We start from the raw sequence: 14,079 nt of genomic DNA, 5'->3' as shown, positions 1-14,079 counted from the left end.
GCGCGGTGGCTCACGCCTGTAATCCCACCACTTTGGGAGGCCAAGGCGGGTGGATCACAAGGTCAGGAGATCCAGACCATCCTGGCTAACACGGTGAAACCCCGTCTCTACTAAAAATACAAAAAAAAATTAGCCGGGCGTGGTGGCAGACGCCTGTAGTGTCAGCTACTCCGGAGGCTGAGGGCGCCTGTAGTCTCAGCTTCTTGGGAGGCTGAGGCAGGAAAACGGCGTGAACTCGGGAGGCGGAGCTTGCATTGAGCCGAGATCAGACCACTGCACTCCAGCCTGGACGACTGAGCAAGACTCAGTCTTAAAAAAAAAAAAAAAAAAAAAAAATCCAAACGCTGCTTGGGCAAGGTGGCTCACATCCGTAATCCCATCACTTAGGGAGGCCAAGGCGGGCAGATCACTTGAGGTCTGGAGTTCGAGACCAGCCTGGCCAGCAAGGTGAAACCCCGTCTCTACTAAAAATACAAAAATTAGCTGGGCGTGGTGGTGGGCATCTGTGGTCCCAGCTACTTGGGAGGCTGAGGCAGGAGAATCCGTGAGCCTGGGAAGTGGAGACTGCACTAAGCCAAAGATTACCCCACTGCACTCCGGCATGGGCGACACAGTGAGGCCCTGTCTCAAATTAAAAAAAAAAAAAAAAAAAAATCCAAAAACTAAGCCAGGCATGGTGGTTCATGCCTGTTGTCCCAACTAGTGGGGAGGCTGAGACAGGAGAACCACTTGAGGCCAGGAGGTCAAATCCAGCCTGGGCAACAAAACAAGGCCCCCCATCTCTAAAAAATAAGTAAGTAAATAAACAAGGAGGAATTTCTATTTTAAAAAAAACTGGAAAACTAAGATTGACTCTTAAATTTATTCATATTGCTACTGTAACAACTCTTCCCTAAGGAAGTGCATTTGGAATGCCCTCTAGCCTGAGTTGGGTAAAGCAAATTTAGTAGGAAAAGTCTCATATTGCAAAAATTAGCCGGGCGTGGTGGCATGCACTTGTAATCCCAGCTATTCGGGAGGCTGAGTGAGGCAGGAGAATCACTTGAACCCGGGAGGCAGAGGTTGCAGTGAGCCGAGATCGCGCCATTGCACTCCAGCTTGGGCAAGCACAGCGAAACTCTGTCTCGAAAAAAAAAAAAAGGAAAGAAAAGAAAAAAATCTCATATTGGTAATTTATCTCATGATGATGATGATGATCATTAACCTGTCATAAGCACAGAATAAGCACTTAGTAATTGTTGTTGATGGCAGGAGGGGAATGTCACTGAAAACATCGTTGTACTCTCTGATCCCAGTAAGATGGGGCACATCACCCAAGCAGCGCCGTATTTTGGAGCCACATTTTATCCATCTATTAATGGATAAAAATAAACGTGCTTTTATTTTCACCTCTCCTCTCCCACCGCTGGTCAGGTGCCCCTGAGTATTTTTTGTTTTTTTTTTTTGAGATGGAGTCTCGTTCTGTCCCCCAGGCTGGAGTGCAATGGCGCGATCTCAGCTCACTGCAAGCTCCGCCTCCCGGGTTCACACCATTATCCTGCCTCAGCCTCCCAAGTAGCTGGGACTACAGGCGACCACCGCCACACCTAGCTAATTTTTTGCGTTTTTTTTTTTAGTAGAGATGGGGTTTCACCGTGTTAGCCAGAATGGTCTCGATCTCCTGACCTTGTAATCCGCCCGCCTCGGCCTCCCAAAGTGCTGGCATTACAGGCGTGAGCCACCGCGCCTGGCCGCCCCTGAGTATTTTTATCAAATTGAAGTTTATTCTGATCTGCTTACTGCTGTGGCATTTGTAGGATTCTTCTCCCACCCTCTACAAATGTCTTCACTGATTTCACAGAGGGAAAAATACTTATAATGTACTTTGGTGAATATATACTTGTTGGATTTGTATTGTGCCATTTCTTCCAAACAAGAAATTAAAAAAAAAAAAAAAAGAATACTTAAGTTCCAAATAGCTGTCCAGATATATTCATACAAGATAATTGGTTTTGGTAGAGTAATTTCTTTTTAACATCAAACTTGGCTGAAGAAAACCATCTAGGCAGGTTCATTTAGAGATAGGAGCTTGTATACAAGAATAAAGGCCTATGTTTACAGATACGAATATTAAGTTATATAAGCAAAAATGTAAAAGGTACACCAGTGTGATACAACAATACTTGCCTGTTTCCTAGAAGTGCAAAGGAAAAAGAATATCTTCATCACATGCAAGGCTCAGGATTTAAGGGCTGTGTCAGTTTTCTAGCACTGCTATAGCAAAGTACCACAAACTGGGTGGCTTAAAAGCATGGAAATTGATTCTCTCATAGTTCTGGAGTCTAGGAGGCTGAAATCATGGTGTCAACAGGGTTGGTTCCTTCTGGAGGCTCTGAGGGAGAATCTGTTCCATGCCTCTCTCTCTCAGCTTCTGGCATTTGCCAGCAATCCTTCATATTCCTTGGCTTATAGATGCGTCACTCCAGTCTCTGGCTCCCCCTTCAAATGGCCTTCTCCCTCTGATGCAGGGTAGGCGAGCCCCAAAGCAGAGCTTAGCCCGCGAGGGTTCTTGGCTTCACCCAGGAAATAATTCAAGGGCAAGCCAGCGGTAGAAGAAAACAGCTTTATGGAAGAGGCAGTGTGTCAGCTTCGTGACTGCTCCTGCAGAGCAGGGCTACTCTGCAGGCAGACAGTAGCAGCTCGGGGCCGTTTTGCAGTCGTAATTATATCCACTTTTAATTGCATGCAGATTAAGGGGCAATTTATGCAGAAATTTCTAGGGAAGGAGTAATCATTGGGTCATTGCCATGGAAAGAGGCGGTAACTCCCAGGTGGTCATGACCGATTGAAAGTGCTTTTGCCCTGGCCCTGTTTTAGTTAGTCCTCAGGCTGGTCTGGTGTCTGAGCCCCATCTTTGGAGTCAAGTCCCACCTTTTACCACACCTCGATGAGTCTTCACATTGCCTCTTCCTCTCTGTGTCTGCCTGTATCTGTCTTTTCTTGAAAAGAAACCAATCATTGGTTTATGGCCCATTCTAATCCAGTTTAACCCCATTTTTTTTTTTTTTTTTTTTTTTTTGAGACACAGTCTCACTCTGCCACCCAGGCAGGCTGGAGTGCAGCGGTGCGAACTTGGCTACTCCAACCTCTGCCTCCCGGGTTCAAGCGATTCTCTTGCCTCAGCCTCCTGAGTAGGGATTACAGGCACCCACCACCATGCCCAGTTAATTTTTGTATTTTTAGTAGAGACAGGGTTTCTCCATGTTGGCCAGGCTGATCTCGAACTCCTGACCTCAGGTGATCCACCCACCTTGGCTTCCCAAAGTGCTGGGATTACAGGTATGAGCCACTGCAATTACCCAGTTTAACATCATTTTAACTCATTATATCTGTAAAGATTCTATTTTCAAATAAGGTCACATTCAGAGGTTCCAAGAGGACATGAACTTAGGGGAGGTAGTATTCCAACCCTGTACACGGGGGAACTATAGGTGAATGAAAATAGGTGGGATCACATTTCGTAAAATATGAATATGAACTAGGCCTAAGCCAGGGATGGCTGCACAACGTATGATGCGGTACTTAGCCTAAAATATTGTCCCACAGTCTGGGTTGTTTATCTACATGATCAAAAATGAAGTCAAATTGGGGCTCAAACCCATAGCATATAGTTGCCCACAGTTCATTGGCTAAGAATCTGCTCCTCCCATCCTGTTTAGTCAGTCAGTTCTTCAGAAAAGGTAGCCAATACCACTTGTGTTATACGCACTGTACCATGTACTAAAGATAGTGATGAACAGAACATAGCCCCTGAACTCACGGAGCTTGCATTCTATAGGATAGATAGGTTTTAAGTCATTGCATATGTGGCAGACGTTACATTGCTCTTGAGGAGTTTTTACTGCCCTGTGCATGGGAAGTCCCCAAGATCACCCTCGGTTTCAGTAATTCACTAGGAGAACTCACAGGACTCAGCATATAAATATAAACATACTCATGGTTATGATGTATTAGGGCCAAAGGATGCCAAGTGCCATGAGCAAAGGGAGGTACATGGAGAGAGACATGGGGGGAACCAGGCAGAAGCTTCCAGATCCTCTCTTATTAGAATCGCATGGAATATGTTCATTCCCTCAGCAATGAGTTGTGATCACAGGTGTGAAATAGTGCCTGCCAGGGAAGCTCATTAGAGACTCAATGCTCAGAGTTTTTTGCGAGGGGTACTGGTCATGTAGACAGACTCTGCTGGACATGTACTGAAATTCCAGACTCCCAGAAGCAAAGCAGATATTTGTCATAAACCATATTGTTTCTACAAACAGCTTAGGCACATTGAGCCACTCCTATCAGTTAACAGTGGGAACCCTCCTGAAGTCTGAGTTCTCAGATACCAGACAAGGGCCAGCCTGGCAAGCAGACCTTTTCAAGGATAGCAGTTTGGGGCTGTTTTGTTAACTCTTTCCTGCACACCCACAGACTCAGCAGGTTGTACACAGGGTCGGATAACTCCTCAAAGACCAGGATGCTACAATCAATGGTGCTCTAGGTGACATTCTCCTGGAGCCGCATCTATTCCACTTCAATCACCTTTATCCCCGGAAGATACTTTTATTCTCACCCAGAGAGAGCAGCAGTTTTAAAAATAACAATATTGGGTAGATAAGCAAGGAATTGATTCCTTGGTCTGATCCCAGCCCAGTATTAGAGGAGTTGATGAGTCAAGTCAAGAAAAGAAGTGGGACTGTGGGTGGACGGCATATGCCCTGGCAAGCCAGCTGTGCTGGGTTTCTCCGGGGCCTGGTAATTATTGCACTTGTCTCAGACAGGTCATCTTGAGGCGGGTGAGATGTAGTTGTGTGATGACTAGTCATTCTCACAATATGTAATCTTTGAAACACTATAGCAAAATGGAACTAATAGCATCATAAGAAATAGTACTTGGGACCTAAATATTAGATCCAAATGATGTAGTTGCCATTCTAAAAGGTAACTGTGCCAGCCTTTGAGGGTGACTTGCTTGGGGTGATAGAGGGGATTGCTAAATCCCCACCAGAGCATCCCAGGACTCGAAAACCTGGCTCTGGTTTGGCAAGATTGCATGACTCAGCCTCGCACATATCCCATGAGAACACTGGGGACTGGGGAAGCCACGCTCATGAAATATATTCCAGCCTGATGTCATCTGAGCTCTCTGCTAAAAAATAAGTATTTTGAACTTGTCACATTAACTTGAACCTTTATAAAATGCGTTGTTGGACATTCATTTTCTCCAGGTCCCAAACCCTAAAGTGGGTAACACCTGGGAAGTTGGGATCTGGGCAGGCTCCTGCTTAGAACTGGCTGAATCTAAAGTGAAGCAATAGGCAGGCGCCTTGAAATGGAACAGATCAGCCCTTGGAGGCAACAGTGAGATTTCTGGACCTGGCTGCAGTCAAATTGTCAAGATTAAAAGAAATAGTTTGCAGTATTGTTCACTAAGGAAGAGTGTGTGTGTGTGTGTTTCTTTTTCTGGCAATATAAAAGTCTGTCTCATACATACAAACATACACAAATACTTCCAAGTAGAATAGGCCTTCCTTTAGGTAAAATGATCTTTCAGTTTTCACAGATCAGTAAAACATTTTTTAAAAGTTAAATAAAGGGACTCACTATATACTAAAACAATGATTTTCTTTGAAAAAAATTATGTCAGCTGAGAGCAGTGGCTGATACTTGTAATCTCAGCATATTTGGAGGCCAAGGCAGGAGGACTGCTTGAGCTCAGGAGTTCGAGAACAGCCTGGGCAACATGTCAAAACCCTGTCTCTACAAAAAAATACAAACATTAGCTGGGCATGATGGCGCATGCCTGCAGTCCCAGCTACTTAGGAGGCTGGGGTGGGAGGATGGCTTGAGCCCGAGAGGCAGAGGTTGCAGTGAGCCAAGATCATGCCACTGCACTCCAGCCTGGATGACAGAGTAAGACACTGACTCAAAAAAAAAAGAAAAAAAAGTTATGTCAAGAGTAACAAATTGGGAAGGCCAAAATGTCAGTATGATAAGCAATGAATAAATTGTTCTTATCATAAGAAACTTACTATATCATGCTTATTTTTCCTAAGTATAAGGGTATAAACATTTGAGGGTAGGAGAGTGTTTGGCACTAAATCCCAAATTTGCATTCACAACTCTGCCTCCCAAAAGGCCCGGTTATCACCAACCATGAGTTACCATGAGTTAGGCCCATCATCCACAGCAGCTATGAGGGTTATTGCCTAGTCAGCTCTAGGGATGCTAGGTGGATTTATATCTGCTCTAAGAAAAGATGGTACCTAGAGGTTTCCAGGGGCCCTGGAATAACCGGTAACAAAACAAACAAAACAGAGAAAAAAACACCTCATGGAATGAGTAGAAGGCTCCTTGTGCTCACTTAAAAAGAAAGACATTGTTTCTATATAAGCCATGAGTTCCCATTTACCAGCAATAAGAAAATAAATAAGTTCATACAACTTATTAAAATCTTTTTCTAATTTTAGAAAATTCCAGGGTTTTATACACAACAAAGTATAATGGAAAAAGACTTGAAGTCAGGAAACTTGGGTCAGAATCCTTGTTCCCTCACTTCCAAGTTCCCCGGCCTTTTTAAATCATTTAAACTTTCTGAGTCTCAGTTTGCTCATCTGTCTAATAGTGGGGAGTCGAAGCACAAGGAGTTGAGGAGGAGTGTAACAAAAGTACTTGGCATAATGCCTGGCAATGAAATTTGAGTTAAAACTTGTGATTGTTCTTTTTAAATGTGGAACTGGAAAGACAAGTAACACCTGTGCTTAGCAAAAGAATTGCTACCTTCTCCCTCTTGTCCAAGACCAAGATAAATGTCTGGGTCCAGACAGTGTATTTCTGGAAAGCCAGACCACGTGAAAAAGTTATGACGTGGGCATTTATCATGTTTTCCGGCCAGCCGGTACCTTTGAAACATCTTTTCTATGTTTGGGGAATTAACTCAGAAAATGCTATCCAAAAGGCTTCTTAGCAGGCACATTGTAACCTAAGCTCCACCAATCAGACGTCTAAATCAGAATCCGATTCAGCAGTAGACCAGGGTGGGCAGGGGGATCCATGTAGAATCTCCTTGCTGGTGGTAAAGGTATCCAGCCTTCAGAAACAGCAGCGTCTGCAAACTTGGATTCCTAAGGTGCAGAAATGGCTGCAGTGGCTGGAGTTTGTGGAAATTTCAGTTGTGCTGACTTGCTGGCATCAGTGCAAACTATAGCAACTAATGCTCCATGATGATAGTGACAGTGGAAGGACAGCTTTCTCATCAAACCAGGTCTGCCACATGGTTTGGGACACTGTTCATGGAAACTGAACTTCAGACCAAGTTCCTAATAATTCTATGATGCAATGATATTTTAATTAACTCTATTTCTGCCTAATCAGCCAGAGGCAGCTTCTCTTTTGTGCAAGAAGTTAGGCAAATGCAAATACAATGACCTTTCTAAAATGCAAACTAATCATCTCTTGTCTGCCTAAAACATCACCATGATAAAGTCTAAACTCCTTATCTTGGCATATAGGCACTGCTGCATCTCTGGCCTCACCCTTCACTAATAGGTTTCCCACTCCACCATAAGCTGCAGTCACACCAAACTACTTGCCATTACCCAGCATTTCATATTCTTCCTTACCTCAGATCCTTTATATATGCTATTTCTGGAAGCCAACAAAGATTTCTGAACACTGAAAGTAACGTTAACCTAAATAACAAACAGAGTGAGGCTATAAAAGGAAATGATGTTTATCTGGGAATAGAGCATTGCAATGGGAATATGCATGCCATCATAAACTATGTGCATATTCAGGGAGGCAAAGGAAGACAGAGGTGTTCCTTTGTTGTTTGTTTTGAAACAGTCTCACTCTGCTGCCCAGGCTGGAGTGCAGAGGTGCAATCTCAGCTCACTGCAACCTCCGCCTCTAGGGTTCAAGGGATTCTCCTGCCTCAGCCTCCTGAGTAGCTGGTATTACAGGCGCCTGCCATCACGCCCGGCTAACTTTTGTACTTTTAGTAGAGACGGGGTTTCGCCATGTTGGCCAGGCTTGTCTCAAACTCCTGACCTCAGGTGATCCACCCACCTGGGCCTCCCAAAGTGCTGGGATTATAGGTATGAGTCACCATGCCCAGCTGACAAAGGTTTTTAAAGAAAATGATAAGGAGGCCGGGTGTGGTGGCTCACACCTGTAATCCCCCCACTTTGGGAGGCTGAGGTGGGTGGATCATGAGGTCAGGAGATCGAGACCATCCTGGCTAACACGGTGAAACCCCATCTCTACTTTTATACAAAAAAATACAAAAGACTTAGCCAGGCGTGGTGGCGGGAGCCTGTAGTCCCAGCTACTCAGGAGGCTGAGACAGGAGAATGGCATAACTCGGAAGGTGGAACTTGCAGTGAGCCGAGATCGTGCCACTGCACTCCAGTCTGGGCCACAGAGCAAGACTCCTTCTTAAAACAAAAAAAAAGAAAAAAGAAAGAAAGAATAAGGAAGATTATGTAATTGTTTTGATATATTATCTTTGGCTACAATGATCAATTGCAAGGGTAATGCTAGTCTGAGGTTGGACAGGTAGTTGCTGGGCAGATGTCCTTGGAGAAGTATTTTTTGTATAAGGTTGTAAAGTCCTTTGTCCAAGGTTGTGGTTTTTGTAGCCTTTTTCCTTACCAGGTGAACAAGCGTGAGGATCTTTTTTTTTCTTTCTTTCTTTTTTTTTTCTTTTTGAGACAGGTCTTGCTCTCTCACCCTGGCTGGAGTGCAGTGGTGTGATCTTGGCTTACTGCAATCTCCGCCTCCCAGGTTCAAGTGATTCTCATGCCTCAGCCTCTCAAGTAGCTGGGATTACAGGCATGTGCCACCACGCCCAGCTAATTTATGAATCTTCTCTTCATGACCTTCTCTGGCTCTATTTGTCAAGGTTTTCTTAACATTGGTGACTCCATTTTGATTCTGACAACTTTCACACTTCATTTCCCAGATGCTCTTGCACCTACGTTTGGCCATATAACTATGTTCTAGCCAATGGAGGATGTAAGGGGAAGCGATGTGTTCAACATCCAGGTCATGTTCTTAAAGGGAAGAGGCATATCTTCCCTTTCTTTTTCTGACTGAGTAGAATGCCAGAATTTTGGTGACCCATGTTGACAGATAATGACAACTGTCTAAGAGTGGTGAGTTAGTGGGTTTGCCAACACTGTGGAGCCACCATATCAACCCTGTATGGTTACATGAGAGAGAAAAGATCTCAATCTTATTTGTAGAGCTTGTGGTTTTAGATGTTGAACCTACAACCTAAATAGTACACCAATTTAGCTAGTTAAGCAGAAATTTAATTTAATACAGACGGTTAAGTAAGTCACAGAATTTGCAGGAGAATCAATCAGGCTTGGAGAGTACATAACCAGGAAAAATGCCCAATGTACTACCATATGACAGCACTACACCAGCAAAGGCCCTGCTGATCATACCTGGTGCTGTGCATTAGATGCCAAAACTGCTCTTACTGCCTCCCCTGAAACTCGATGCCTCCACCATCATCATTACCAGGAAAATGGTGCTTGCCTTCACATCGTTTTCCAAAGTCTCACTCTGGCACATGTCTATATTTGCAGGGCAGAGGTTAGGTCACATATCCAACTGCAAGGGATACTGGGAAAGTGTGTTTCTGGCTTCTCTCTTGGAAAGGCGAGTAGGGCTACTGTGCAGCCATGCAGGCTATGTGCTGCGTAGCTCTGAAGGGCCACCATTCACATCCTAGTTATGTGAGTGGCTCCCCCTGGAGTTGTACAGTGGTGTATTAGTCAAGGTAGGCTAACATGTATACAAATAACCTCCAAATCTCGGTGGTCTCATATATAAGCGGTGTGTTTCTCACTCATGTCATGGACCAATCATGCACTGTTCAGTAGGCAGCCTTCCGCGTGGTGATGCAAGAAGCCTTGCTCCTTCTGTCCAGTAGGTTTCACATTCGTGTCTACAGAGCAAACATTCACTGTCATCCCATACCATTGATTGGAAAAACCTGGGGCAGAACATAAAAGGTATATAGAGTTGGTGCTTGAGGTAAGATGCTGTCAGCAAGAAATGAGTCAAAGCCCACACAGAACTATTTGATCCAGCCCTGACTACAATCAGAGTTAAGCCTGAAAGGATATGAGGGGGGTACACAAAAGGCATCTGATACACAAATCTCTACATCATTCTTACCTTCAAAGAATCACAAGTAAGTCTAGCTCTAAATCCATGAGTCCCTTGAATTTTGTCAAACACCTGATACCCCCAGGGCTGCGATATACAGGGAAAATGACAAAAGTGACCTGAAAATGTTCCTATCAATATTAAACCAATCACAAGCCTTCATCCAATTTCCCTTAGGTATTGAATATTGCTAATTCACTTAACTCAGCCATCCTGCGCTAGGAGTCCCCCCATGCAGTTCTCCCTCGAAGTGCTCGCTGTGGCTAGGAGCTATTCACACATACTCATTCATTCTTTTATTCTTTTTCTTTCTTTTTCTTTTTTTTTTTTTTAAGTTCTGGGACACATGTGCAGAACGTGCAGGTTTGTTACATAGGTATACATGTGCCATGGTGGTTTCCTGCACCCATCAACCCATCATCTAGGTTTTAAGCCCTGCATGCATTAGGTATTTGTCCTAATGCTCTCCCTCCCCTTGCCCCCAACCCCCGACAGGCCCCACTGTGTGATGTTCCCCTCCCTGTGTCCATGTGTTCTCAATGTTCAACTCCCACTTATGAGTGAGAACATGCTGTGTTTGGTTTTCTGTTCTTGTGTTAGTTTGCTGAGGATGATGGTTTCCAGATTCATCCATGTCTCTGCAAAGGACATGAACTCATTCTTTTTTATGGCTGCAACACACACATTTTTGAACAAAATAATCAAATTACTCAGTCAACAGCATTTTTTAAAGTAAAGAATGTTAAGTTTTTATTACTCTGTTGTTATATAAGGAGGTGAGTAATTTTTTTCAACAGGAAATTCTCATATAAGGATACTCTTTACCAAGGAGTTTAGTGGAGATTAGGGTTTGACCAGGAGGAAGGAAGTTCTAGAAAAGGAGATAAGAAAGAAAGAGAGGTACCTTGGAAGGCAAAGGTGTCTGGGAGAGTTTCAGGAGGGAAGTGAGAGTGAGAAGAGGCTCAGAGGCACAGTGACCACTGAGGAATTTGAAAGAGTAGAAAGAAGAGGCAATGGAGCCTCCTCATTGGTCTTGGAACTATAAAAATAACATCTGGAACGATTTTCAGTGACTTTTGTGGTGTTCTTTTTTTCTTTGAATCCTAGAACTGGATTATGTGAATCCTAAGATATATTACATTTATAGGAATCAGCAGTTGTATGATTATTGCAAATTTTGTTTCTTAATTAACTGATTCTGTTGTAACCAAAAAGTTCTATTTTGGTTATATTTTTTCACAGGTATCACTCAATTTTATGATAAATATACTCAAACGGTTTAGAGTAACTATGTTGCTCACTCAACAGCTCTCAATCATTCTTTTTTACTTTCTTTCTTTCTTTTTTTTTTTTTTTTTTTGCTTTAAGTTCTGGGATACATGTGGCAAATGTGCAGGTTTGTTACATAGGTATAAATGTGCCATGGTGGTTTGCTGCACCCATCAACCCGTCATCTAGGTTTTAAGCCCTGCATGCATTAGGTATTTGTCCTAATGCTCTCCCTCCCCTTGCCTCCCACCCCCCGACAGGCCTGGTGTGTGATGTTCCCCTCCGTGTGTCCATGTGTTCTCATTGTTCAACTCTCACTTATGAGTGAGAACATGAGATGTTTGGTTTTCTGTTCCTGTGTTAGTTTGCTGAGAATGATGGCTTCCAGCTTCATCCATGTCCCTGCAAAGGACATAATCTCATATTTTTATGGCAGCATAGTATTCCATGGTGTATATGTGCCATATTTTCTTTATCCAGTCTATCATTGATGGGCATTTGGGTTGGTTCCAAGTCTTTGCTATCACACATGCTCACTCGTTCGAAGAGAGTATATGTCACCAAGCTCTTCCATGCCAAGCCCTCAAGTCCCCAGACCCAAACCCTCACACGTGTGAAAACCACCTCCTGAATGTCATTTAGCTTGGTAAACTTTTTCCAGGAAAAGATGTTTCCACTTTGGGCTGCACAAACTCTGCATTGTAAGTTTCCATTTCCTAGGGGATTCCCTTTCAAGAAATGCCCCAAAGAAAAAAGACAAAAAGGAGAGGGGAAGTCCTGTTCATTATACTTCAGAATATGTTCTCCTCCTCCTCCCCAGCTCTGAACTCATCCCCACAAGTTGCTTTCCCAAATAACTCATTGGGCAGGGCTGTAACAGGGTCCCACAGGATGCTCTCATCCACTTACCCAAGTGTCTCCCAGTGGCTGGCATCAGTGGGCACCTTTTCTTAACTACTAGGACCCTTCCTTGGCTATCGGGTGGGCCTGCATGTGGTACTTCTTCAGGCCTGCTGCAAGCTCTGCAGATGACAGTAAACCTGCTGACCCCGAAGTGCTCTGCTCAGCTGCTCAGTGCTGTTTCTCACTGGGTGCACCCTGAGCCTCAAAGATGTCTACAGTGCAGTGTTTTCTTATCGCAGATACTCAAGTGATTCCCTTAAAGAATTTGGTTAAAGCAAGGCTAGCAGATTCTTCTAATTTTGTAGCTGCCTTAGGGAGGGAGGGAAAATAACCCAGAGAGTTATACTCAAAACTCCAACTCTGGAGGACTCTGGCAGCACCCCACTGGTCATTCTCATTTCTTCCTCAGATTAAAAGGCAGCGTATCCCAGTCTGCTGCCTTTTCTCAGCCTGCACACTCAGGGCGGCCACGTACATGTGTTTAGGTTGTGTATTTCATGAGATCACCACATGCCATTCACATCAGAGGTGTCTTTATTTCTTTGTGGGGTTTGGTGGGTGATTTTTTTTGTGGCTTTTTTTCCTCCAAAGATAAGAATGCGTACATCCAGTATAAAATTTTTCCAGCAAATGGAAGTAAAGTGCCTTGTTCTAACAGGATGAACAATGCCACTTTAACTTATTTTAAAAAGAAAACCTTGTTGATCTAGCAATAACTAAAATAACCTGAGTTTCTAAATGAGTTGCTCATTTCATGAGTGATGGGCTAATCAGCAATTGCCATAAAACTACTAATAAATTGCTTTTTGATATTAGTGTGCTGGTTACATTTGCTATTTTATATTGTAGTTCATATCATTTGTCATTTTATTGTATCAGACAGCATTGCTGAGTTCACATTTTAAATCTACAATCATAATATAACCACTAATAGTATTTACCATAAATAATTCAAAGTAATAACTATTATATGGAAATAAATTAGAAATTAATAAGTAATGCTAGGCTAATTATTTTATAGCAATAATTTATTTTAATTATGAAATTGTCATAATTGCAAAATTTTAACGTGTATTAAAATTCAGCAGCTTGTTACTATACATTACTTTAAAATGCTATAAATTCTAATATAAGAATGCTGAGCCTAGGCTGGGCACGGTGGCACACGCCTGTAATCTCAGCACTTTGGGAGGCCAAGGCGGGCGGATCACCTGAGATCAGGAGTTCGAGACCAGCCTCAACATGGAGAAACCCCGTCTCTACTAGAAATACAAAATTAGCCAGGTGTGGTGGTGCATGCCTGTAATCCCAGCTACTCGGGAGGCTGAAGCAGAACTGCTTGAACCTGGGAGGTGGAGGTTGTGATGAGCCGAGATCACGCCATTGCACTCCAGCCTGGACAACAACAGCAAAACTCCATCTCAAAAAAAAAGAATACTGAGCCTTTAAATTATTTCTCCTCACTGGAGAATATAGCTTCCCAAAACTAAAATTTATTTAAAACCTACTTAAGGTCTACTATGTCAAAAGAAAGGTTGTAAAATCTAGAATCGTTTCTATAGAAAATAAAATACTAATGCAAGTAAGTATTGAAATCATCATAAAGAATTTTATTTCCATGAAAACAAGACACAATTATTTTATACAAATTATTATGTCCTCTTTTATTAATTATCTTTAGTTGCATGGTTGGTGGCTTAA

This window comes from Nomascus leucogenys, chromosome 8, assembly GCF_006542625.1.
Source record: "Nomascus leucogenys isolate Asia chromosome 8, Asia_NLE_v1, whole genome shotgun sequence".
In the NCBI taxonomy this organism is placed as follows: domain Eukaryota; kingdom Metazoa; phylum Chordata; class Mammalia; order Primates; family Hylobatidae; genus Nomascus; species Nomascus leucogenys.
This window is presented reverse-complemented; position numbering follows the sequence as displayed.